This window comes from Sminthopsis crassicaudata, chromosome 1 (genome assembly GCF_048593235.1).
Source record: "Sminthopsis crassicaudata isolate SCR6 chromosome 1, ASM4859323v1, whole genome shotgun sequence".
Taxonomy (NCBI): Eukaryota; Metazoa; Chordata; class Mammalia; order Dasyuromorphia; family Dasyuridae; genus Sminthopsis; species Sminthopsis crassicaudata.
In genome coordinates, this window is record NC_133617.1 from 407,211,106 (window position 1) to 407,237,005 (window position 25,900).

Consider the following 25,900-nt stretch of genomic DNA (forward strand, 5'->3'; position numbering starts at 1 on the left):
ATGATCAATTGAGCTATTTGTGTGTTCATTCACAAAATACAACGAAACTATTAATGAAAAAATAGTTCCTTGGATTCACTTTTATTTTATTAACTCAGGCCAATATTTACCAGCAATCAACAAAATTTGCCATAGACATAGACATTTTATAACAATTTATAACAACTATCTTCACTACAGCCTGTTAGCACATCAAAATGGTGCTTAGTGAGCTAATAATGTGTTTTTTCTCTCTTTTACTCCTATAGTTAATTGAAATTTTTTCCATATCCTCTTAATATGCTAATAGCCCCTAATGAGGGTCATTAAGCAAACTAACTACAAGGTTGAGGACCAGAATTATGACAGAAGCTTTAGTATGTCAGTTGGCTAATACTAATAGCTTTTAGTTTGACATATAAAATCAAGTAATCAATAAGCATATTGTATTCTAGGTACTCTGATTAGTGCTGAAAGCATAAAGTCAAAAATGAAACTGTCCCTACTCTCAAATATTGCATTAGAGAAGGCAACATGTATGCATATAAATAATTTTATACACAGCATATGTAAAACAAATACATAGCAAATTTTAGAGCCTCTAGCATCTAGGGAATCAAAAAAAGTAGGAGGTAGCCTTTGAACTATATTTTAAATGATTCTAATAAAAGATGAGAAAAGAAAGCATTTATTATATAATTTAGGTCTGCAAAGCTCTTTGAACAATAATGCTTGGATAAAACATGTAGAATCATAGAACAGTAGATAGTATGGTGTAGGTGATAGGGAACTGGACTTGGAATCAGGAAGACCTGAATTGAAATTCTAACTCATGATAAATGATCAAACCATAGGATCTATACTCATGTTATGCTACAGTTTCCTTTTATTGTTCTGCCTCAGTTTCCTTAATTTGTTCTGCCTCAGTTCCTTGAATTGTTTGGCCTCAATCCCCCTGGCCGCAACCTCCCTTTTCTGCTCATTAGAACTGAGATAATTAGGGCTGTGGAGATCTGACATTCCAAAAGATAAGACTCAAGATGTCCTATCTTAGATACCTAATTGGTATCCTCTATATCTCTAAGTTCCAGACTTCCCAGCTCTAGTTGGACACCTCCTAAGTCCTCCCAATTTGTAAGAATTTATGGTTCTATCCCCCAGCCTGTCAGAACCAGATTGATGGTCTATTTCTTGAAAATTCCCTTTCACCAGAGTTTGAACTTCACCACCCCCACAACCCACCTCTGCCCTTGTTTACCCGAGCTTAGAGCCACGTGTGTGTATATATATTTAATGAGAACCTCACATTCACTGCTGGATTCTTTGAGAAGAAAGTCTGATTCAGCCCTCAGACCAAAAATGGATCCTTTTGGTCCCAGAAAATCTCTCCCTCTCAGAAATCCAAATAAAACATTAAAAACTCTCTAATTTCTATGTTGCCTCAGTTTCTCCAACATTATACCCAAAGAGCTATAAATGCATGCACATCCTTTGACCTAACAAAACCACTACTAAACATGAATACCAAAAGAGATTTAAAAAAAGGGAGGGGGGGGAACCTATATGTACAAAAATATTTGTATCAGCTTTTTTTTTTCAGAGCAAAAAATTGAAAATTGAGGGAATGGCCATCAATTGGAGAATGGTTGAATAAATTATGACATAATTATCATAGAATATGATTATTCTGTGGGAAATGATGAACAGAATGCTCTTAGAAAAAAAATCTGGAAAACCTCCAAGAACTCAAGCAAAGTGAAATGTACTATATACAAAGCAATAACAATGTTCTATGATGACCAGCTGTCAATGACTTTGCTATCCTCAGCAATACAATGATCCACTACTACTCTTAAGGACTCATGATGAAAAATCCTATACATTCTCAGAGAAGAAACTAGTTATATCTGAACACAGATTAAAGCATTCTCTCTCTCTCTCTCTCTCTCTCTCTCTCTCTCTCTCTCTCTCTCTCTCTCTCTCTCTCTCTTTTCTCGCTCTTACTCTCGCTCTCACTCTTGCTCTCACTCTCTCCCCATCTTAACTTTACTTTTTGAGAGGTTCTTTGTATTATTAAGGTGGAAGATTTATGTTTTCTTTTGCAACATGACTTTTATGAAAATGTTGCTTAACAGGGGCTGAAAGTGAGTATAAGGGAAAAAATCTAGAACTTAAAAATTTTGAAGACAAATATGAAAAAAAGATTATTTTGGGTGTAACTGGGGGAAATATTAAATAATTTAAAAATTAATTTTAAAAAGAAGGCTGGAGGGGGGGAAAGAAATTCTAACTTAGTCACTTGTTATGGATAAGTCACATAACTTCCCTTATGCCTCATTTTTAAAAATTGAATCTCATTTTGTTTTTAGGTCTAAATATTCTTTCTCCCATTTCCACCTTCCCCATCCATTAATAAGGTAAGGGAAAAAAACTATTACAAATATGTGCAGCCAGCAAAACAAATTCCCACATTAGCTATGTCAAAAAATATAACAATCATGCTTTCATCTGTCTATATTTAGAGGTACATAGCATTTTTTTTTATCATGAGTCCTCTCCAAGTTCCAAAGTTTTGCAGTTATTTGTTTTTCATAATTTTTCTGGGTTCTGTTTTGCATCAATTTTTTCAAATCTTCTAAGTTTTTTTTCTCCCTAAAACCAGGACCTTTATCATTCCTTACATTTGTGCTTCTTTTGTAAAACTGAGAAAGTTAGATTCCGTAAGCATTCATTAAGCACCTACAATGAACCAGGCAATATACTAAGCACTGGAGATGTACAAATAAAGAAGAAAAGTTCTGGGGACAGCAAGATGGTACAATGAATAGAACACCAGTTCTGAACTCAGGAAAACCTGAGTTCAAATCAGACCTCAGACACTTAACTCACTAGCTGTGTGATCCTAGGCAAATCGCTTCACCCCAAGTGCTTTGCCTTCCCCCTAAAAGAAGAAGAGCAGTTCCCTACTCACAAGGAACTTATATCCTGTCAAAGGAGACAAAATGAACCTATAGAAATACATTTTAAAATAAACATCTATAGAATAAATATAAAATAAATAAGAAGTTGTTAGTAAGGAAGAGCACTAGAAGCTGGGGATGAGATCAGAGCAAAGTTACAAAGTTTGATTTCCAGGCCAATGTGAGTATGCTATACAAGTTTATTGTCTTTGTTTTTTTGTTTGTGTGTGTGTGTGTGTGTGTGTGTGTTTTTAGATTTTAGATTAGGGGCTGTTGGATGGCAAAGTGAATAAAGTACCAGCACTGAAGTTAGGAGGACCTGAGTTCAAATTTGACCTCAGATACTTAATATTTACTGGTTGTGTGACCCAATTGCCTCAAATAAATTTAATAATAAAATTTTACATCAATCTAAGAATATCCTATGCAAAAATGTAATTTCTGAAAAAAGAGGAATAATATAGGTTTAACAAGAGAATAAAATACATCCACCTTCCTATCTGCCTACTATATGTCTTTACAACTAACCGGAAGAACAATTGAATCTCAGGTCCCTAAAGAACTTCAGAAACCACCTAGTCCAACACATTCCCATTCAAAGATACTCTCTGTAACAGTACCAACATCCTGTCATCCAACTTTTGCTTGAATACTTCTAGAAAGAGGGAGATCTGAGAAAAAACATCCCATTTTGGGTTAGAGATATTTATTGATCCATTTTTAAAAATCAAGCCTAAACCTGCCTTTCCTATTGCCATCTTGTTGTTCCAATTTCAGTCACCTTGTACTAAACAGAACAAGTTCAATTTGTCATCCATATTTGAAAATAGTCTTCCTCGGAGCAGCTAGGTGGTGCAGTGGATAGAGAACCAGCCCTGAAGTCAGGAGGACATGCCTTCAAATCTGGCCTCATACACTTAACACTTCCTAGCTGTGTGACCCTGGTCAGGTCTCTTAACCCCAATTACCTCAGCAAAAAAAAAAAAATATATATATATATATATATATATATATATATATATTTTTTTTTTTTCTTCCTCTCCCCTCCCCCATCACCAAATCATTTCCAAGCTAAAGATCCCTAAGTTCTTCAACTGATCATTATATAGTCTAACCTCAAGGCTTTTCACCATTCTGATTCTCTTCCTCTGGATGTTCTCAAAGCTTATTGATGTTCTTCCCAAAAATATGGCATTCAGAACTGAATATGCTAAATATATGAATATGATGGGGGTCTAAACAGGGCATAGCACAAGGAGACAAACACTTCCTAAGATCTAGACACTATATCGTTCCTTAATGCAGCCCAAAATTGGGGCAGCTAGGTGGCACAATGGATAGAGCACCAGCCTTGAATTCAGGAGGACCCGAGTTCAAATATGGTCTCAGATACTTAACACTTCCTAGCTGTGTGACCCTGAGCAAGTCACTTAACCCCAGCCTCAAAAAAGAAAAAAAAATGCAGCCCAAAATTACATTAAGCTTTTAAACTTCCCTGGCGAAATTTTCACTTTCTACAGGAAGATTTTTCTGATTACCCTTAACTCTAGTGCTTTCCTTTTGTTGGTTATTTCAAATTTATCCCATATAAAGATTTTTTTGTGCATAACTGCATGTTGTTTCCCCCATTAAACTGAAATCCTTGAGAACAGAGATTGTTTTTACCTTTCTTTGTATCACCAGAATTTAGCACTGTTTGGCATAATGGGGGTGTTTAATAGGAGGTAACTAGATTGTTTGGTAGATAAAGCAACCAGCTTGGAGTCAGGAGGATCTGAGTTCAAATTTGACTTCAGTAATTTACTAGCTGTGTGGCAAGTCATTTAACTCTGTTTACCTCAGTTTCCTCATCTGTAAAATGATCTGGAGAAAGAAATAGCAAACCATTCCAATATCTTTGCCAAAAAAAAAAATCCCAGAAGGGGTCATAAAGAAACAGTCATTACTGAAAACAACTAAGCCAAAAAGGTTTTTTATATTAAAAAAAAGTTTAGGGGCAGCTAGATGGCACAGTGGAGAGCACTAGCCCTGAAGTCAAGACTACCTGAGTTGAAATCTGGTCTCAGACACTTAGCACTTCCTAGGTATGTGACCCTGGCAAGTCACTTAACCCCAATTGCATCAGGGAAAAAAAGTTTACATATATGTATATGTATGTATATAGTCACTGAGATTCAGGGCAATTCCAATAAACTTGTTATGAAAAGTACCACCTGCATCCAGAGATAGAACTTTGAAGACTGAATGTGTATCAAAATCTAGTGTTTTCATCTTTTGTTGTTTGTTTGCTTGTCTTTTTTTTCCTTTCTTGTGTTTTTTTTCCCCTTTTGATCTGATTTTTTCTTTACAGAATAATGAAGATGGAAATGTGTTTAGAAAAATTGCTCATGTTTAACTTATTTTAGATTGCTTGCTCTCTTGGACAGGGTTAGGAAGAAGGGAAGAAGAAAAATTTGTAACAAAAAGTTTTATAAAGGTGAAAGCTGAAAACTATCTTTGCATATATTTGGTTTTTTTTAATAGCTTTTTATTGGCAAAACGTATGCAAGGGTAATTTTTCAGTATTGACCCTTGCAAACACTTCTGTTCCAACTTTTCCCCTCTACCCTCTCCCCTACATGGCAGGCAGTCCCATACAAGTTAAACATGTTAAAGTATATGTGAAATACAATATATGTGTACATATTTATACAGTTCTCTTGTTGCACAAGAAAAATCGGATTTAAAAAGAAGGTAAAAATAACCTTGGAAGAAAAACAAAAATGCAAGCAAACAACAACAAAAAGAGTTCTTTGCATGTATTTGGATAAATAAAATACTATTGAAAAAAATGTTCACTGACTAATATCACACAGCTGATTCATACTACGCTTACTGTCCACCAAGATTCCCCACATAATATTCAGGCCCTTTATCTTATATTTGTGAGGGTTTTTTTTTTTATTCTCTGTAAAAAAAAATTATCTCTACTAAATTTCATCTTATTAAATCCATTCCAACATTCCAAAATTATCAACTCTTCTTGGCTCTCAATTTGATTATTCTTTACACTTGAAATTAACTCTAGTTTTGTATCTTCAAAAATTGGATAAGCAAAAAGGGACTGGTTTTGCTGGCAGGTTGTTTTTGACCTGTCTTTGTACACCAAATGCTTAACTTAGAGCCTAGGCTTTGACTTGACTTAACTTGACGTAAACCTTTGTCCATGTCATTGACAAACCAGTTAAATATTTTTAATTAATATAAACAAAATGTAATATATCATTTTAGTTTTCTTTAATTACTTCACTAAATTAGTCATAAAGTTAAATTTAAAAAATTTTGTTCCAAGAGCTGCTTTTAAAGAAATACTTTTTAAAAAATTAAATTTTAATCTCATCTAGGTAACCATACCTGGCCAGCACATTGTTGTTAACAAGTGTTAATGATAATTTTCCTTCCTCATTTAGATGATGTAGATTAATCTCATCTCTGAAGATGTGAAATGATTCAGAAATATTTAGCTCTTCTAAAATAAACCTTGTTTCAGTGAAGTAGTAGAATTCTGTTCTTGGTATATTTAGCACTGGCAAGCACAGAACACCAGGAGGACTGACCTGTTGAGAAAGAAGGGGTTGGAGGAGAGGGTCAGAGGGAAGAGAATGAGAGAAGGAGAGGGAGAAAGGAAGAGAAGGAGAGGGAGAAAGAGAGAAGAAGAGAAGGAGAGAAGAGAGAGAGGAAAAGGGGGAGAAGGAGACAGGAGAGAGAGAAGAAAGTTATATCAGCTTTAGAAAACTATAAAGGGGGTGTGCAGGAAGCAACTGAATTTTTCAAAAGCTAAAGGCTGAGTGCTGAGGAAATGAGTGCACTCAATCTCAAAACACATTCTTGTATATCTGAATCAACTATATGATATATTTATGCTTTGCTTCATGGGGAAGTAAAATCATCAGCTGTTCTCTTCTAAGAAGAAATTATGCTAATCATATGCTGACAATAAACTAAAGCAAACATGACTTTGGAGTAATATTTGGAATCTCGGCTTTTTCTTTTTACCTTGTCTAGAAAGTAAGCATAGGTGAAGGCAGAAATAAGTGAATCCAGATCACATGATTTATGTCCAATTACCACATGAACTTTTTCCAAGCGTTTACTCCGATTCTGAAACAAATCCAAATTAAAGAAGATTGTCATTTTTTATTTATTAACATAAAAGTATAGTATCTCAGCCTTTCCCCCAGTTCCTACTCCCTCCTCCTCCCCCCAAAGAAAAAGCTTTACTTCTGTTGATAAGTCTTTCAGAAATTATTTGGAAACAAATTAATCCCTTAGTTGTACAATGGAAAGCATGAAAAAGAAAATCTACACAAAATATTAATATTATTGAGAAAACTGCAGTCTTCAGATTCTAAAAAATGATAAGAACAATACAGGTCTCAAGTGAAGTTTACCACAATTTGCTATCAAATAAATGAAACATGACCCAATTACCATTTTTACCAGAAAAAAATATCACTAAAATGATGGCTGACTTGAACTTCTAGTGAATTGAGTCATTCCATTTAAAAAATGCATTCAAGTGACAGTTTGCATATGTTTGACTTTCCAGCCAAATCCTTGCCAGCCATCATAATACATGGACCAGAAATCAAATACTTGAGGATTTAACCTCATTCATCCTCATAACTCCCATCCTGGTGCCCTGCTGCCAGCCCTCTACAAACTAAGCTCAGCTTGTCATATTTCACTTAACTCCTCAGTCATGTCACATTGTGCATACCCTTCTCCTTTTTCTTCCAGTTCTAGAATTATAATCAAATAAACTCTGTCATTGCTCCTGAGAAAAAGTGCGATGATCCATTCACCCTTCACTATCCATCCCACTCTAGCTACACTAATACTGGCTGAATATATGTCTTTCTTATTAAAACATAAGCACATATGGCTGATAAGCTGACTTTGCTTTTGTATTGGTATTCTCAGTTCTTTCCCCAGCATTTATTTGGCACATAGTAAGTACCTAATAAAGTCTTTCTCATTCACTTACTCATTTATATGCTTCTTAAATTGGTATGTACATACATGCAACTAGATAAAGTGTATTGCATTTTCTACCTTAAAAACGGAAGATTTTGGTATTTCACATTAATTTTCTAAGGCTTATCAAGGCCTTCTCCAGTACGTCATCAAGATGTTCACCCAAGTTGTGCTTTTTTCTGGTGATTCTTACATGTGTCTAACTGGATAGAGTCAGAGATACAGAACTACAAAGGACCATAAATGGTATCTATTACAACTCTTAGTTTTATAAATAAGAAAATGAAGGCTCAAGGAAATTGAGATATTTTCCAAGGTCACTTGAGTAGTAAATACCAATTTAAACCTTTCACTCCATGAATATTCAGCTTTCTTTTTACTGCACAAAACTACTTCCCTACAGACTCCAACCTGCTGACCTACTTCTGTCATCTTTCTGACCTGGAACGAATAGACCTTCTAATGAATAGAAGGTTTCTAAGGAATCCTCTATCATACCTCCTCACCACCAAATGAACATGGCTACTCACACCACATGGATAAGCAGAAAGTCACTGATTATAATGCTTCCTACATAAATCCTCATTGGACTTTACCATCTTCCCTAAAGGGTCACTATGACCTCTCTTCCTTTGATTCTCATCATCTGCTCTATCACTTTGCCTTTGGAGAGGCAGGCATTGCCATTGGGCCTTGACATCTTATTTATGGCTGTGTTTGTAGGGTCAGTAGGGCCTTCTATACACCCTGCAACTCCTATATGTATTCTCTTCTCCCCTTCCCCTCCTCCCTCCCCACCCTGAGAAAATGAGCTCCTTGGGAGCAGAGGCTTTCTCAATTTTCTTATTTGTATCCCTAGGGTTTAGCACAGTTCCTGGCACATACTAAGTATTTCAAAATGCTATTTCAAGCTTTCATTTATACCATTGGTCTAGTCATTAATAAATGTTTTAAACAGCACAAGGACAATCACAAAATCTGGGTGCAGTCCATTTGAGATTTCATTCCAAGCTAATATTCAGCCATTAGTGATGATTCTTTTGGTCTTGTCACTTAATCAGTTATAAAACCACCAAAATATTGTTTTATAAGTCACAGCTATCCATCTTATTGACAAGAACAAAATAACACTTTATCAAATGGTTTGCTAAAAATCTAGGTAAACTTTATATGCAACATTCTCCTAATCTAGTCTAATAACCCTGTCAGAAAAAGGAAAGGAAAAGGTTAAGCAGGCATGACTTATTCAAAGGCATATTGGCAAATTGTTGTTGTTTGCTTTATTTACTATTTTATTTTTCTCCAGTTACATGTAAAACAATTTTTAACATTTATTTTTAAAATTTTGAATTCCAAATTCTCTCCCTTCCTTCTTCCCCACCCCAACTTCCCTCATCGAGAAGGTACATGTGAAGTTATGCAAAACATACATAAACTCACATGGTCAAAGAAAACATATATATACTTTCCCCAAAAAAAACTTCAAAAAAAAGTTTTTTGTTTTTTTTTTTTTGTTTGTTTGTTTGTTTTCTTAAAGTATGCTTCAATGTATATTTAGACACAATCAGTTCTTTCTGTGGGTATTGACAGCATTTTTCTTAAGTCCTTCAGAGTTTTCTTGAATCATTGTATTACTGAAAAAGCAAAGTTATTCACTTTCTAATCATATACTATTTGTATACACATCCAAGTGATTTATGACCACTATTTCCTTTTGTACAGATTTGTTGCCCTCTCTTTAACAATGTTTCAAATTAATAAATACTGATCTTAACATTGTATGCTATACTGTCTTTTTTTTTAATAGACTACTTGTTCTTTTCTAATCCTACCATATTTCTTCCTATTTTTCATAATCTTAATTTTTAAAATTTTACTGTTTTCTTTTGTTTCCATATCACCTTCATTTCCATAAACACAAACACACACACATATCCTTCCTCCCTCTTTCATTCAATCATATCTGCCAGTAGTTTCAGTTCCTAGAATGTAGCATGTATGGGCCTAAAGACTTTAATTCATTCAGTGAAACTAAGTTTTATCTTCCTACTTCCAAATTTATCTTTTTGTTTCAACTCCCCATTAGTCATTTTTGTTCTGTAGTCATTCTCTTTGGCAGAGGAAAAAAAAAAGGCAAAATAAACATTGAACAGTCCCATCTTTCCTTCTTCTTCTGGCATCATCACCACATTTATCCAAGTAAAGCAGTCCTAAACTTTTTTTGATCCAGTACAATTAAAAACTGACATGATTTTTTATACTATACTGTCAGCAAGTATAGATATTTAATAAGTGTTTATACATATGCTGATTTGAATTATTTACAAATTATTTTCCTATTTTATCTTATATAATATTTATTGTTTCTAAAATTAATCTCAAATTGAGGCAGTTTTCTAATTAATTACATAGCTCTTGACTGGACACAATGTCTCAGCTGCAGTCTTATCCTGGAACCTCTTTTAGTACCTGGGATCTCCTTACCCTGGTACATTCATCCACTGCAACATCTTTCTCATCCATGCCATCCTGGTCCCCTTCTTCCATTGGTGAGTTCTTCCCAGGATTTTCATTTTGTAAAAAGGCCTGAGCAAGTCAACCTTTATTCCTCTTTTGGTTCTTGCTGCTGACTTTCCTGAACTTTAACACCATCTCCAGGGTTAGATACCTTTCTTTCCTTTCCATTTTTTTAGTTTCATTTTGTATCTTATTTTCCCCCATTAGAACATAAGTTCTTGGGGGAAGGGACTATTTTTCTTTTTCCATACAAACATGTAATATTGATGGGGGTTGAGGTCCCTTTAAGATTCCTTTCTAATTGTCTAACCCATGGCTGACCTTGATTCACAAATCCTGGTCAAAGGCACCTTTGAATATCCGGGCCCAGCCCCACTATCAGCTCAGCTTCCCCCCGCCCTCACCTGATCTGAGCTAACTGAAAAGCCCGCCAAGAATCTAGGGATATCACCCATCATCTTCTATGTATAAAAGAAACCAGCTGGAGTGCTCTCTTTGCAGGAGCCCTCCCAGCCGACACATGGTATCCTACCGACCATTTAAGGGTTCCTGTCTGCCCAGTGGCCCCTCTGGCCCTGGCGTCTTTCTAACTGAGCTTTACTTCCAAACTTCTACAATAAACCTTTTATTTATCAATCTAGATTTTCGGGCCTGTAAATTCATTTACAAGGGACACTGTGCCTCATGGGATTATCTATGAGCTGAGAAATGGGCTTCCCCCTTTCCTTTCCCTCATTAATATGTATGTATATATCCCCAGTGCTTAGAACAATGCTAGACACTAATAAATGCTTAATTAATGCTTTTTGCCTGGTCATTTAATTATATTGTTGTGCCACACAGTGGTATTGCAAGATAGAAAGACAATGAAAGAACTTAAAATTTATCTGTAAATACTGTTAATTTATTTCTAAAAATAAGGAAAATGATAGTTGATACACACACACACACACACACACACACACACACACACACACACACACACACACACATATATCATCGGATCATTGATTGGAGCCAGAAAGTACATAGATTAGTTTATTAGTTAGACAAGTCTAATTTTTTCATTTTACACATCAGGAAACTGAGTCTCAGAGAAATAAAAAATCTTGCTTAAATAGTAAGTGGCAAAGTTAGAATTTAAATCCATCTCCCCTGACTTCAAATCCAGTGCTTTTTTTCCTTGTACCATACTGCCCTTGGCATCTAGGTGATACCATAATATATAGAGCACTGAACCTGGATTCAGGAACATTTGAGTTCAAATTCAGCCTCAGATTCTCACTAGATGTACAATCCTGGTCAAGTCATTTCATTTCTGTTTGCTTCAGTTTCCTCCTCAACTATAAAATAGGGATAATAACAATACCTACATCTCAGGGGTTTGGGAAGACCAAATAAGCTAACACAGTGCCTGACACACAGTAGGCACTTAATGAATCAGTACAAGATTTTACAGGTTAGAAGGTCATAGAAGTAACATTTGCTAGAGAGCTAACTTTATGATGTTATTCAAACTTTGTATATTGAAGTACCTGATCAATAGAAAAGCAATAAGATTGAAACCATTGCCAGAAACTTTATAAAGTACAATTCTATTCCAAAGCCCATTGATATAGGACTGTCTCCTTATTAGTGGAAATGAAGATACTCCCTTGCCTGAGGGACTGGGAGAAGTTGGTGAAAAACAGAGACCTCAAGCTTTTACCCAAGTACTCAAGGGATTCAAAGCTTTGAGTTGTGTTCTTGACCCTCCAAGCATTAAGTAGCTTTGGGTACTCCAGGCTTCCAGCTACAAAAGAAAAGATGGAAGAGGCCATTCCCACTTCATGCTGCTGAAACAAAAGACTTAGGTAAAAATTTGAAAAGAGTGGTTAGTCTCCATCAGGTCTCTATTTTCAGCTTGTGATTTCTATAGGTTTCAGGGAGTTTTCTCTTGGGTGATATCTAGGATACTTATCTTTTTTATTGAGATGGCTTATCTCAACCCTAAAGAAAGAGCTACTTCAAACTGTATTGTCTGGTCAGTGTATATTCTTCTATGTATAATATTGTCTCTAATTTCTGATGGGTTATAACTGATAAATGGCTTTCTTTGCTATTTGCTTTGTGTGTTAATTGTGGAACTAGTAATAGAAAGGAAAGGCGTTGAATATAGAGCTTTGGGTTCTTCCCTCCAAAGTGACAAAGCAATCAAGTTAGATGAGATCATATCTCATAGAATAACAATCTTTAAAGGAACAAAGAGATGATATATTTCTAGCTCAGTACCCCTTTGAGGACAACAGAGTGGCCTCTGGCACCAAATTTCTGTTTCCCTTCCTAGCAGAAATAAAAGTCTCCCTTGAAGAAGGGAGTGGAGAGAAGAGTCTGAAGTATCTATTTTATCTCTCTTTAAGCCACACAGTAACCAGCCCATTTACCCACGATTTTTAGTCCTTGTAAAATGTAACTTTAACCTCCTTCCTTTCTGGAAACCTTGACTCTACCCCCCAGTAACTGCCATAGCTGGTCCATTTGGTTGCATCATCTGTAGTGTTCTAACTTCTGGCCTCAAGTCAAAGTTTCTTTTTCACTGTTTTCTTTTCCCAGGTATACTACATAGTCAAGTGTTCTGGAAGAACCTAATGGAATTTAGGTAAATGGAATTATACTCAGTTGCATCACAAGCAAATGCATTAGGAAATCATATTACTATAGAATGGCTTTCTTCCAAGAAATATAAAGGTCTTAATAGACATTACCTCATTTCTGCTCCCAAAGCTCTATGAAATGGAAAGTAGTAAGACTAACAGGATTAATTTTCAGCATCCTGAACTTTTTGCAGGGCTATTGTTTTTGCAGGGCTTTTTTTTTTTTTTTTTTTTTTTTTTTTTGCTGTGGTTGCTTAATCTCCAGTACCTGTGTTAACTAACCACCTGCCTATATTAATTTTTTCCCTATCAAATGCAAATATTTTTACTTCTCACAATAATTTTTTACAAATGGACTTTTCTTCCTTGAATCAAATTTCATCTTTTTCTCCCATCTCTCCCAACTAAGAAAACCCAGAAGTCCATGTCATAAGGGGAAGGAAGGGAAAGGAGCTTCACAATCCATCTTATTGTCTTATAATATTACTAATTAACATTTTGGTTGAGAATTACTGTTCTACACCCTACTAACCTCTGCATGAGACTATGAGTTTTAGCATACTATAAAATGTATAGGTATAGTGATGAGGTAACAGGAAATATGTGTGGAAGTGGGTGTGGGTGAGTTTGGGCAATAAAATAGAGGAATGGTTTGAACTTTAAAGATGCAGATCTGGAAAGGACCTGAGAGGTCATCTAATCCAATCCCTTATTTTATAGATGAAGAAACTGAGGCCCAGGAAATTCAAGGGATTTGTACAAGGTTATGTAGATAATTACTACCAAAAGCAGAATTTGAACCCAAGTTTTTTAATTCTAGCTAAAACCAGTGCTCATTTCATTGTCCCATGTCACTGGGCTCATTCAGAAGCTAGCTCATACTCAAGAATTATCAGAAAAAGCTCCATGTTCAACTTTTCCCAAGAAACATACATAAAGTAGTTAATCAAAGTATTTAATTAATGAAAATGGGGGAAGTTTAATACTTGCTTTTTTATAGAGAGAAGGAATGAAATTAAACAAGAATTGGATACTTAAAACAGAAATGGCAAATTCCCCTCATTCCTGAACACCAGTTTTTCCCTGAATGAAAGGACATTGTTACTCCTTCACCTGTATTTAGAAAGCTATGAAAAATTGTTTATTACACAGACCAGGACTTTGCTAAGTTGAGTCATACTGTCTTTGACATGGCCCATAACACTTCACATTTCTATCTTGTGATAAGCTTTTCTCCCTAGGCTTTAATGCTTTCCATTGTCTAATAGGGCTCTCCCTTTCACTGCTCCACCCAAGTCCACACAGCATTCTAGAACTTTCCACTTATTAATATTGACCTTCCTAGTATTCAATCTTCCCAACCCTCTTCTTTGTTAGCAAATTGAATACACTATTCCAGGATCTTATGTTAATGGATGCTAAATGGTTCAATGTGCTACTTCTGTAAGGAAATATTTATTTATTTATTTTGAAAGGACTTTCTGGAGGTTATTTCAAAAGTGACATTAACTGCAGAAATTTCCATGTCCCTAGGAAATGCTGAGCTCTAGATTCTCCTTGATCAAGGAAAGAGGTATATATGCAGTGAACATTTACTTTACTAATCTGAGTTCGAAGAAATAATAGTAGCTAGTATTTTTATAGCTCTCTAAGGTTTACACAATGTTTCTCCCCCTCTCTAAATTCCCTCAGATGTGGTAGATTTTCTGTGCCTCTTCCTGGGATATAGTTTCCCTCTTTTTATTTCTCCTTCCCCTTTTTCTGATACTGTCCCCTTCCCTGTACTACTTCCCTTTTTTATATTATATCAGTAAAATCAAATTATCCATGAGGACTTTCTATATATCCACAACAGAGATACAGTTCTCAAGAGTTCTTTTTACCTTTTTCTGCTTCTCTTCAGTCTTGTGGATGTAGATCAAATTTTTTGTTTAAGTCTGGTTTTTTTCTTAGAAACAAATGGAATTCCTCTGTTTCATTAAATTACCATCTTCTTCCATGGAAGAAAATGCTAAACTTAGCTGGGTAGTTTATTCTTGGTTGCAATCCTTGTTCTTTTGACTTTCGGAATATAGGTTCCAGGCCCTTTGATCCTTCAATGTGGAGGCAGCCAGATCTTGCATGACCCTTATTATGGCACCTTGATATTTGAATTGTTTTTTCCTAGCTGCTTGCAATATTTTTTCCTTAGTTTGGTAGTTCTGCAGCTTAGCCACAATGTTCTGTGGAGTTCTTTTTTTAGGGTCTTTTTCAGAAGATGTTCAATGAATTCTTTCAATGCCTATTTTCCCTTCTGTTTCTATTATCTCTGGGTAGTTTTCTTTGATGATTTCCTGTTAAATAGAATCTAAGCTCTTTTTTTGATCATAGTTTTCAGGAAGTCCAATGATCCTCAGGTTATCTCTCCTAGATCTATTTTCCAGGTCTATAGATTTTCCCAGTAAGTATTTGAGTAGGCTCAAAGAGTAAATAATTGACATATTTGTTTTTCAGAGAATTCTCTCTTACCTCATTAAAAGGAGGGAGAGGAAAAGGGAAAAGTAAGTATTTAACGTTATTCTGCAGCTTTTCATTTTTTTTTTGTTTTGTTTGACTGATTCTTGGTTTCTCAATGAATCATTCATTTCTATTTGTTCAGTCCTGATTTTTAATGAGTTATTTTCTTCATTCACATTTTTTAGTTCTTTTTGTATATGCCCAATTGAGTTTTTAAATGAATTATTTTGCTCTGTTGAATTTTTTTCCATTTCACTAATTTTTTTAGTGAGTTATTTTCTTTTTTCCTCTGAGTAGGAGTAATTTGGAACTATGCTCAAAAAGTTATCAAACTGTGCATACCCTTTGATCCAGCAGTGCTACTACTGGGCTTATATCCCAAAGAAATATTAAAGAAGGGAAAGGGACCAGTATGTGCCAAAATGTTTGTGGCAGCTCTTTTTTGTAGTGGCTAGAAACTGGAAGATGAATGGATGCCCATCAATTGGAGAATGGTTGAGTTAATTATGGTATATGAATATTATGGAATATTATTGCTCAATAAGAAATGACCAGCAGGAGGAATACAGAGAGGCTTGGAGAGACTTACATGAACTGATGCTGAGTGAAACGAGCAGAACCAGGAGATCACTATACACTTCAAACAACAATGCTGTATGAGGATGTATTCTGATGGAAGTGGATATCTTCAACAAAAAGAAGATCAGTTCCAATTGATCAATGATGGACAGAATCAGCTACACCCACAGAAGAAACATTGGGAAATGAATGTAAACTATTTGCATTTTTGTTTTTCTTCCCAGGTTATTTTTACCTTCTGAATCCAATTCTTCCTATGCAACAAAAAATTCGGTTCTGTATCTAGGATATACTATAACACATTTAACATGTATGGGACTGCCTGCCATTTAGGGAAGGGGGTGGAGGGAAGGAGGGGAAAATTCGGAATAGAAGTGAGTGCAAGGGATAATGTTGTAAAAAATTACCCATGCATATGTACTGTCAAAAAAAATTACAATTATAAATTTAATTTTTAAAAAGTATATAAAAAAGAAATTTCAATCCATATGTACTTGTATTGAAATATGTTGAAGACTATAAAGGAGAAAATGTCTTTTTTGGCATAATTGCAAGAGAAATGGATTTAGAGGTTAGGATCCTGAATACAAATCTTTGCCTTGTCAATTAAAAAGTGATTGATAAATCAATCACTTTTCCTTTCTGAGTTTCAATTTCTTCATCTATAAATTGAGGGAGGTTAGACTACCTGACCCTTTTAAATCTCTATTATATGCAGAATATTTCCTTTTCTATTTTGATTTTTTTTATTATTCCATGCTATATGCAACAATGCTACTTTGTTTGAAGAGATGAAATTTCCTAGTACAAGATTCTGTTGTAATTGCCAATCAGTCATTCAACAAGATTTTATTAAGTACATGCTATATCGCAGGTACTGTGCTAGAAGTTGGGGATACAACTCCAAAGAATGGGGAAAAAATCCACTAATCAAAAGGTCCCTACATGGAAAGTGGAGGCAAATGAAGGAAAGATTGGAAAGGCAACTGATGGTCATTGTCATTCACTTACCACAAAATACCTATTTGTTACATCACCCTGCTAAAGTGGTTTTAATGTTGGCAAAACCAATGGCATGGGAAGGGAAGTGGAAAGAGAAACCATAGTAGTAATAGCAGAATAACAGAAAAGTGAGAGAAACCCAGCATCTATCCTATTTATTGAAGTCATGAGAGCTATTGATGCCTCCTGATTTCAGTTCCATCTTCTATCATGATTTTGTAACCTTTGACCCTTAGACCCTTCTCATAATTACCTGATTCCCTGACCAAAGTTCTGACCCACAAAGAAAGACTCATGCAAATTAAAGGGGGTTCAGAGGAGTGAGAAGTTATATAATCTAGGAGAGAGACACAAGTGGCTGCCATTGAGGAAAAGATCTAGCTTCCTAATTCAGCCAGCCCATTTTAAAAAATTAATGGTAACAAAGGATAAAGAAAAGCTGGACTATTTTGTTCTACAAGATACTCACTAACTCTGTGTAAGCATTTGCCAGAAATAGTAAACTCACAACTTAAGCTTTTTATGCTATTATACTTGAATTATATTGTATATAAATATTGTGTATTATATTCTATATTAATATAACATTAGTATTCTCATATTAGCTTTCAATTTATCAATTATCAATGATCAATTTATCAATTAAAAAAATATACTGATCTTGGGGTTAGGCAATCTGAGTTCAAATATTCCTACACTACCATTCATTCAGATCTCAGTCAAATCAAATCTACTCCCTGGGACTTGGTTTCCTCCGCTTATAGAATAAAGCTATTGGATTTGGTGACCTCTAGGGTCTCTTCCTGTTCTAGGATTTTTATGGAATCCTAGATGAAGAGCAAGAAAGAATCAAATAACTGAGTAACCTCCATTGCAAGGATTATACAGCTAGGAAATGTCTGAAATGAAATTCCACTCCAGACTTTCCTGACTCGAAGTCCAACCCACTACACCCTGGATCCCTTCTCCAGCTCAATCAGCTTTGTCTTTATCAAGCTAGATAATCCTTTTTCTCTCTTTATTAAAATAATTTTTATTGATGACTTTAGTTTCTACATCTGAATCACTTCTGAAAATAACTCCTGCCTGTCCTACTTTCTAGAACTTAACCCTCCTTTTTAACAACAACAAAAAAAGAAATAGTTAAGTAAATACAGCCAACACAGTGACTGACATATACAACACTGCCCTAAGAATTCCCCTCTTATTTGCCGAGACAAAGGAGGAATATTCCATTGACCATGAAAGAGGAAGTATGGCAAGATGGAAAAAGCACAGTGTCTGGAATCAGAGAAGCTACATGCAATTTTTACTTTTGCCATTCCTTATTTGTAAAATGAGAGGATTGGATTAAATGGTATCTGAGAGTCCTTCCAGCTCTATATCTGGGGTCCTATTCTCTAGGGTTACTAGTCTTCTTTCAATTACTCAGAAATTGACTTCATTTCATTTACTCTGCTGGAGTTATTATATTTCTTGTTCTTCTAGGGGAGCCTTTTTCTTTATCTTTTAGAAAAGAGTAGAAAGGATTTTCCTAAGCCTAGTATAGTTTATCCATAGTGATATAAATATCTCCGCCTGTCCATCTACCATCTCCTGCTATGAGATGCATCCATACCAAAATTTGTTTCTATAATTCCCTCCATGGTCTCCAAGACTCATTGAAGATCTTCTAAGTAATCTTTTGTGATATCAAGAATTATTTATAATAGGAAAATTACTTTAATAGAGTATGAATCAATAATTCACACAGATCTCATAGAAAAAAGCTAAATATCTGTTTATGACAGGATCACTGAGAGTGCAATGAATGTGAGATCTTGAAAACCCTTATTTGTTCCACTAACTTGACAGAAGAGGAAACTGAGACCCACAGAGACTAAACTATTGCCCAATGTTGCACAGTTAGTTGGGTGATAGAGTCTAAATTATAATAAACCTGGTCTACTGAGCTTTAATTTAGTGAACTTTCTACTAAAACACATCAAAACTTAATTGTTTTTTTGTAAAATTGCTGTCCATAGACCTCCTCCTACTTCCAAAGGTCAATTTGCATCCTCAAGCATAGCTAAATTTCCTTAAGAGCTACAAAAAAAAGCTATTATACTTGAATTTATGTATGTCTTTCTTGAATATATTTGCTTTTTCAGTCTTTTCTGCCTCTTTTTTTCTGCTCATTTTTTTTCCCAGTTATGACTATTTTTCTTGAGGCTAGACTAGAACTGTGGAAAGCACCCCAAACATGAAAACACAAATTTTTAAAAAATTGGTCACAAATGATAAAAAGAGTATGAAGAAGAGACTATCCTTTTCAATAAAGACTGTGACTCAGAACTTGAGTATATTCAAAACCCCCAAGACAACCTATAAGTTCTAAACACAAATGAAATAGTAAGTCCTGTTTCAATATATTTTTAATTACCTTTAATTCTACTAGGGTCTAGATGCAATGGAAGATCAGTATGATTTTAAAAGATGTTCTTCAAATGGCCCATCCCTAAAATTAAGAATTTTTATTACTCCAGATGCCTGGGTATAGAAATAATTTCCCCAATGACATTGGGCACCTGAAGAATAATTTTTTTAAAAGAGTAATTTATTTGGACACATGCATGAATTATTTATCATGACATTATTATTTTACACACTATAGAGTAGAGTCATTATCTGTACTAAACTTCCCTGGGTACACCCACTCTTCTTTCCTGATAATGCTACAATAACGCTAATGGTACAGGCCAGGAAAGAGGATTCTCTCTCTTGGTTCTTGACTGCTGCACTCTTGTTTATTCCTCCATTTTGTAACTTGAAACCTGCCAAATTGCTCCCACTCCCAAGTGAATTGTATAATCAAACTATGGTGTGGAAAATGTAAAAGGAAAGGGAGGAGATTTTTCTCAACACTATTACCTTAACTGAAAAGAAAGTTCCCCTTTCAAAAAAAGAAGTGTTTTAAATTTTTCTTTATAGTTTCAATCTGAAATACTATAGCAGAACTACTCAAAATTTCTGTATAAGAAAAACTTAGTTTAGATAATTCATTCTAATTCTGTGTAAGCAGTTCATAAATGCAAGAAAGAAGGCAACCAATTCTCAGTTTCCTGTCCTCCCGGACACCAACAAAGGGGCATGATTTTTCATTATAAAGCCTTTCCATGTTTAATACTATGGGCAGAAGGTGCATCATTGGCTTCCTAGAAAGAAACTTTCCTCTAGGTAAGTTTCTTGAGCAAACTCTTATTTACTAGGGATGACTCTGAAAAGTTATTCTTTTGCTTTCTTCTCTATAAAAAAATTTACATTTATTTGCCTACAGATACTACTCTCATTCTTTAATCTCCTACCATATGCACATTTTGAATTAATACCTTCTTGTTATAATCTTTGACTCATTACATACATTGTTTCTGATCATGAACAATCCCAAATTTAACTAGTCTGTTACTCATGGTCCATCAATGGACCTATATTTGAAACCATCTTAACATGTTAGCTGACACAGAATGCTCCATTGACATCCTTTTTGAGACACACTTATCTCCACGTCGTTCTATGTCATAGTGGGGCAGTGAATTTAACTTTTGATTCCATTACCATTTACATTGCTAACTTTCTTTTTCTTTTGTCAGTGACATCTTACTCTGCACCCTCACAAGCTCTAAAATTCAACAACCTCATAATAAATAGTCTCTACTCTCTTGACTTTCCAATCCAGCCTTCCTATCACTTCTAATCTTCCTTTTGCACTGAATTGGCTGGGTATTTCTTCTGCTCCTTATTATATATCTGCAATGAATTTTCTTCAATGGCTTTCTACTATCTACAGAAAAAAACCATATTCCTTAACCTAACATCAAAGGCTCACCACAATCTGGCATCATCTTTCTTTTTCAGTTCTATCTCTTATAATGTCTATACTATATATTAATACTGTGATTATTTGCCATCTCCTATAATTCCTGCATCTATGTCTTTGCTCACTCAATGCTTAGAATTCCTTTTTATTTCCCTCTTTTTTGTGGTTCCTTCCACTCTGTAAATTTCTGAAACTCTAGAGATCAACATGAATTTTAAAATATTTAACAAAGTATAGGGAGGATGTGGCATGGTGGATAAAAAGGCAAGTTCAGAGTCAGAAAAACCTGCCTTTGAGTCAATTTTTTCTGTTCCATATTGACTGTGTAATTTAAGTCATTTAACTTCTCAAGACATTTAGGTTATCTTTTCAAGAGGCATCCTAAAATTCTAAGTTGCAGAACAATTTCCAATCTGCAGTGATAGAAGGAATTCCTTCATTAGGAGTTCTCTACATGAATGAAATCAAAGAACCCAAATAAAAACAAAAATTATAACAACAGTCATCAGAGATTCTCTGTGATTCCAATAACAGAACAGAGCACTTGAAGACTCCACGCAACTTGCAATGAGTTCTCCAGTGGGAAGCTGCCAGAACTGCCAAAGGATCTAAACCTGGGTCCAGTACAATCTGGATCACACAGATCTAAGTTATACATATAACTTAAATTACAGTTAGTTATACATATAAAGTAAGATTTAAGTTATACATATAAAGTAAACTTTTCACAATGAACATTTGATAATATAATATGGTTTTCAGTGGATAGAGGACAAGGGAATGCTTCTTTTTAATCTATTAAGAAAACTAAAACTATTCAAATATCAACTGTCATGTAATCTCTTTTTAAATGGTTTTATCAAATAACAATAAAATCAAATAATGTTGACAACATAAAAGAAAAATTTAAAATACTGCATCGGGTTATAAATCTTGAACCAAGCTTTTTTTGTTGTTGTTTCAAGCTCATCAGTCTGAACAGCAAAATGAAATAAATTCTCAAGAATAATTTTTGTACCACTAATAATAATAGTATCTAGCACAGTGTTTTAAAGCATGCAAAAATTATTTTATTTCATCTTTACAATGACTATGTGAGCTAGGTGCTATTATTTTAATTTTATAGATGAAGAAATTAAGGAAGGTGGAGATTAAGTTACTTGCCCAGATTATAAACCAATAAGTACCTGAGGCCACAAATGAAAAACAAAATTAATGTTAAAAGATAAATTGACAATAACCAATAAAGGCCAGTGTTACACAATATTAAAGGTAGGTGTCAAATATTCCTTAATGCATTCCTAAAACCTAAAGTCAGTACAACATAATTCCTTGACATTTCAAATATTAATCATTTTGTGTGTGTGAAGAAGAAATCAATTAATGTGCCATTCTGTGGCATGAAGTATAAAAGTAGTTTATTTCATGCCCAAAGGACTATAAAACTGTGCACACTCTTTAATCTATCAATACCACTACTATGTTTATATCCCAAAGAGATTTTTTTTAATGGAAAAGGACCTATTTGAACAAAAATATATATAGCAGCTCTTTCTGTGATGGTAAAAAAAATTGGAAATTGAGGAAATGTCCATCAATTGGGGAATGGTTAAACAAGTTGTGGTATTTGATTGTATTGGAATACTATTGGGCTATAAGAAATTACAAGAAGGCTGATTTCAGAAAAACTTGAAAAGACTTATACTACCTGATAAAAAGTAAAGTGAGAAAAAACAGAAGAACAGTGTATACAGTAATAGCAATATCCTGAAATGATCAACTACAAATGAGTTAACTATTATCAGTGATAAAATGATCCAAGACAATTCCAAAGGACTCAAGATGAAAAATACACATCCAGAAAAAGATCTAATGGAGTCTAAATGCAGAGCAAAACACACTATTTTTCACCTTTTTTTTTCATGTTTTTTTTTGGGGGGGGGAGGGTCTGTCTTTTTTCATAAGATAACTAATATGGGAAAATGTTTTACATGATTTAACATGGCTACCTGTTGCGTTCTTAGTTTGGTTTTTCAGCGGTCTCTGAGCAGCTCAGTAGAGTAATCACTACAAAAATAGCCAGGTGTTAAAAGTCCAAAAGTCTTTATTGTCTCCTTCAGGCCTGGTGCTCAGCTAGGTTTCTTGTGGCCTTCAGACAGGACTTGGTTTCAGTGGAGAAAATGCAGGAGAATAGGCCACCATGATGGTGTGAGATGAAGTGAGTGCAAGGGTTTGTGCTTCAGGCTCCAGCCACCACAAAGGTGAACGATGGAATGAATCTGTCTCTGACTCCTTTGGCTGAGTTTGTCCCAGCTTATATGCTCTATACTGAGTATAAACCCATCATTATATCACTAGGAAACCATTATTTGTTGTAAGATTAAATCAATCATACTGAACTTGGAGAACTATTAAGCACCATGCTAAGCCAGATAACCATTGTCTCATCAATTCCACTGATTTAACACCTTGTAAGAATTCTTTGTTTCAAGTTCAGAGTTCTGGCCCATAACAGCTAACCTCTATCAAATTGCTTACCATCTTGGGGAAGAGAGAGGTAATGTATGAAGTGAGAAAATCAAGAACTTAAAATTTTTTAAATTAAAAGTTAAAAGTTGTCTTTATGTGTAATTTAGAAAAAATTAAATATTACTTAAAAGAAATAAATAAAGATGGTTATTATTTTGAGGACTTTTGCTTTTGGTCTCATGATTCTATATGCAAAAAGTGATCATTGTTTAGGTGACCTAAATTCTCAATATGAAAAACTGATTATAAATAAAAAGTGAGATGATTTGTATTTTCAATCTTATAAAAACTAAGAGAAGTACTAATCACATTTTAATGGCACTTTAACACTTATGTTGCAGTAGGGAAAAGAGCTATTAGGAGGACCTGTATTCAAATTTTGACCCAGATACTTATTAGCTGTTGAATTCTGAACAAGTCAGTTACTTCTGTATGCCTCAGTTTCCTCATCTGTGATTAAATAATAGCATTTAACTTACATGGCTGTTCTGAGGATTAAATGAAATAACCTGTACAAAGTTTTGTAAAACTTCAAGCATTATATAAATGCTAGCTATTTTAAGTTCTGGCTATTTTTATTTAAATTAACACCAACTATTATTATTTCTCATTTTTCCTATCTCCTCCACCCATCACCACTCACTTCAGGATACAAAATAGGATTCAGGATATATACATAGTGCTTTAAGACATGTAAAATGCTTTACATTTTTTTTTTTTTTGCTTTTCAATCCTGATGACAACTCCATGAAATAAGTGCTATTATTATCTCCATATTACAGATAAGAAAACTGAGACTAAGAAAGAATAAGTAATTTGTCTAGATCATAGCTAATAAGGATATATAAAATGGTTCATAAAAAAGTATAAGTATAATGGAAATTGTTTTCCTGTTAATTACTTCAAATATAATTTTAGTTCTCTGTATAGCATTAATATATAATATATATGTGTGTATCTATATCTATATTCTGTATATACAAAGGAAGCAGGTGAATGCCATAAAATCCCAAACCACTCCATAAGGCTTACTTAGCAAGGAGGGATCATCTACAATCTATCCTGATTTTAAAAGACTTCTCTTCCCTGGGTCTTGTCTATATCAACCTTCCTCCACATTTTTCTTCTTATTTATTCAGACTAGACAAAATACACTTCAAAGTTTTGTTTTTGTTTTTCATTTTTTTTTCTTTTCATCCAGATTGAAAGAGTTAGGGCTATTTAGCCAGTTTCTCTCTGCCTACAATCAGCTAGCAAAGCCACTCGGGCTTTTTCCCAGAAGTGTTTCCTTTCTATCACCGTCAGCTTTTTGTTGTCATGAAGATCTATTGCTTTAATACTCATGAGTTTAAACGTCTGCACATGGAAAGAACGTCAGGCAGGTGACAACGCACACACCTGGCATGTCTGAACTGTGCACAGCGATGACAGTAATGAAGAGATCAACGGCTGCAAACACACAGGAGGAGAAGTTAGGTTTCCAACATGGTACATTTATGCAGGTTCATAGGGAAATGTACAAGGGACAAGCAGAGCAATTATTGTGCTTTGCAGAAATGACAGTTTTTAATGATGCCATTATTTCTCACACTGTATGTTTTTTCAGTGACAAAAGAGCCCTCACCCTCCAGATGACCTCTGATATACATGTGTGTGTGCGTGTGTGTGTGTGTTCTCCTAATGAATATTTTGTTACATGGAATTCTTATTTTTTTTAAGTGTGGTAGATGATGTTGGAGGTTCAATCTAATGACATGAATCTATATTGCATTTTTTCTTGCTACAAAAATTTTAGTGGAATTTTAGTTATGTGGCATTAGCCTTCTTCATAAAAAAATCTTCAGGGAAAACAAGATGCCACTGTACTGGGGATAGAAAAACTCAGTTCTTTTGAAATGTATCAAAGCCTTAAAGGCTTAAATAACCTGATTTTGTTTAATGATTTGAAAGTTTCTCTTTTAACTAGGACCTTTTCTGTTGAGAGACTGATCTATATAGGATCCTATAATCTTTCAATGAACTGATGAATTTTCTATATCAGTTGCTTTCTCCCCTTCCTAAACAGAAAAGTTATTAGTCTACCTGGTATGAATGCCCCATATAGTATTTTGCTATACACACAAATATTTATTTAATTTATATCAGTTATCTTCATTATAGCCTGTAAGCACATCAAAATGGTGCTTAGTGTGCTAATAAAGTACTCATTTTCTCTTTTACTCCTATAATTAATTGAAATTTCTGGCACATTAATTAAGCACCTACTATGTGCCAAACACTATATTTCATACTAGTTATATAAAAACAAAAACAGACTATTTCCTACCCTTATT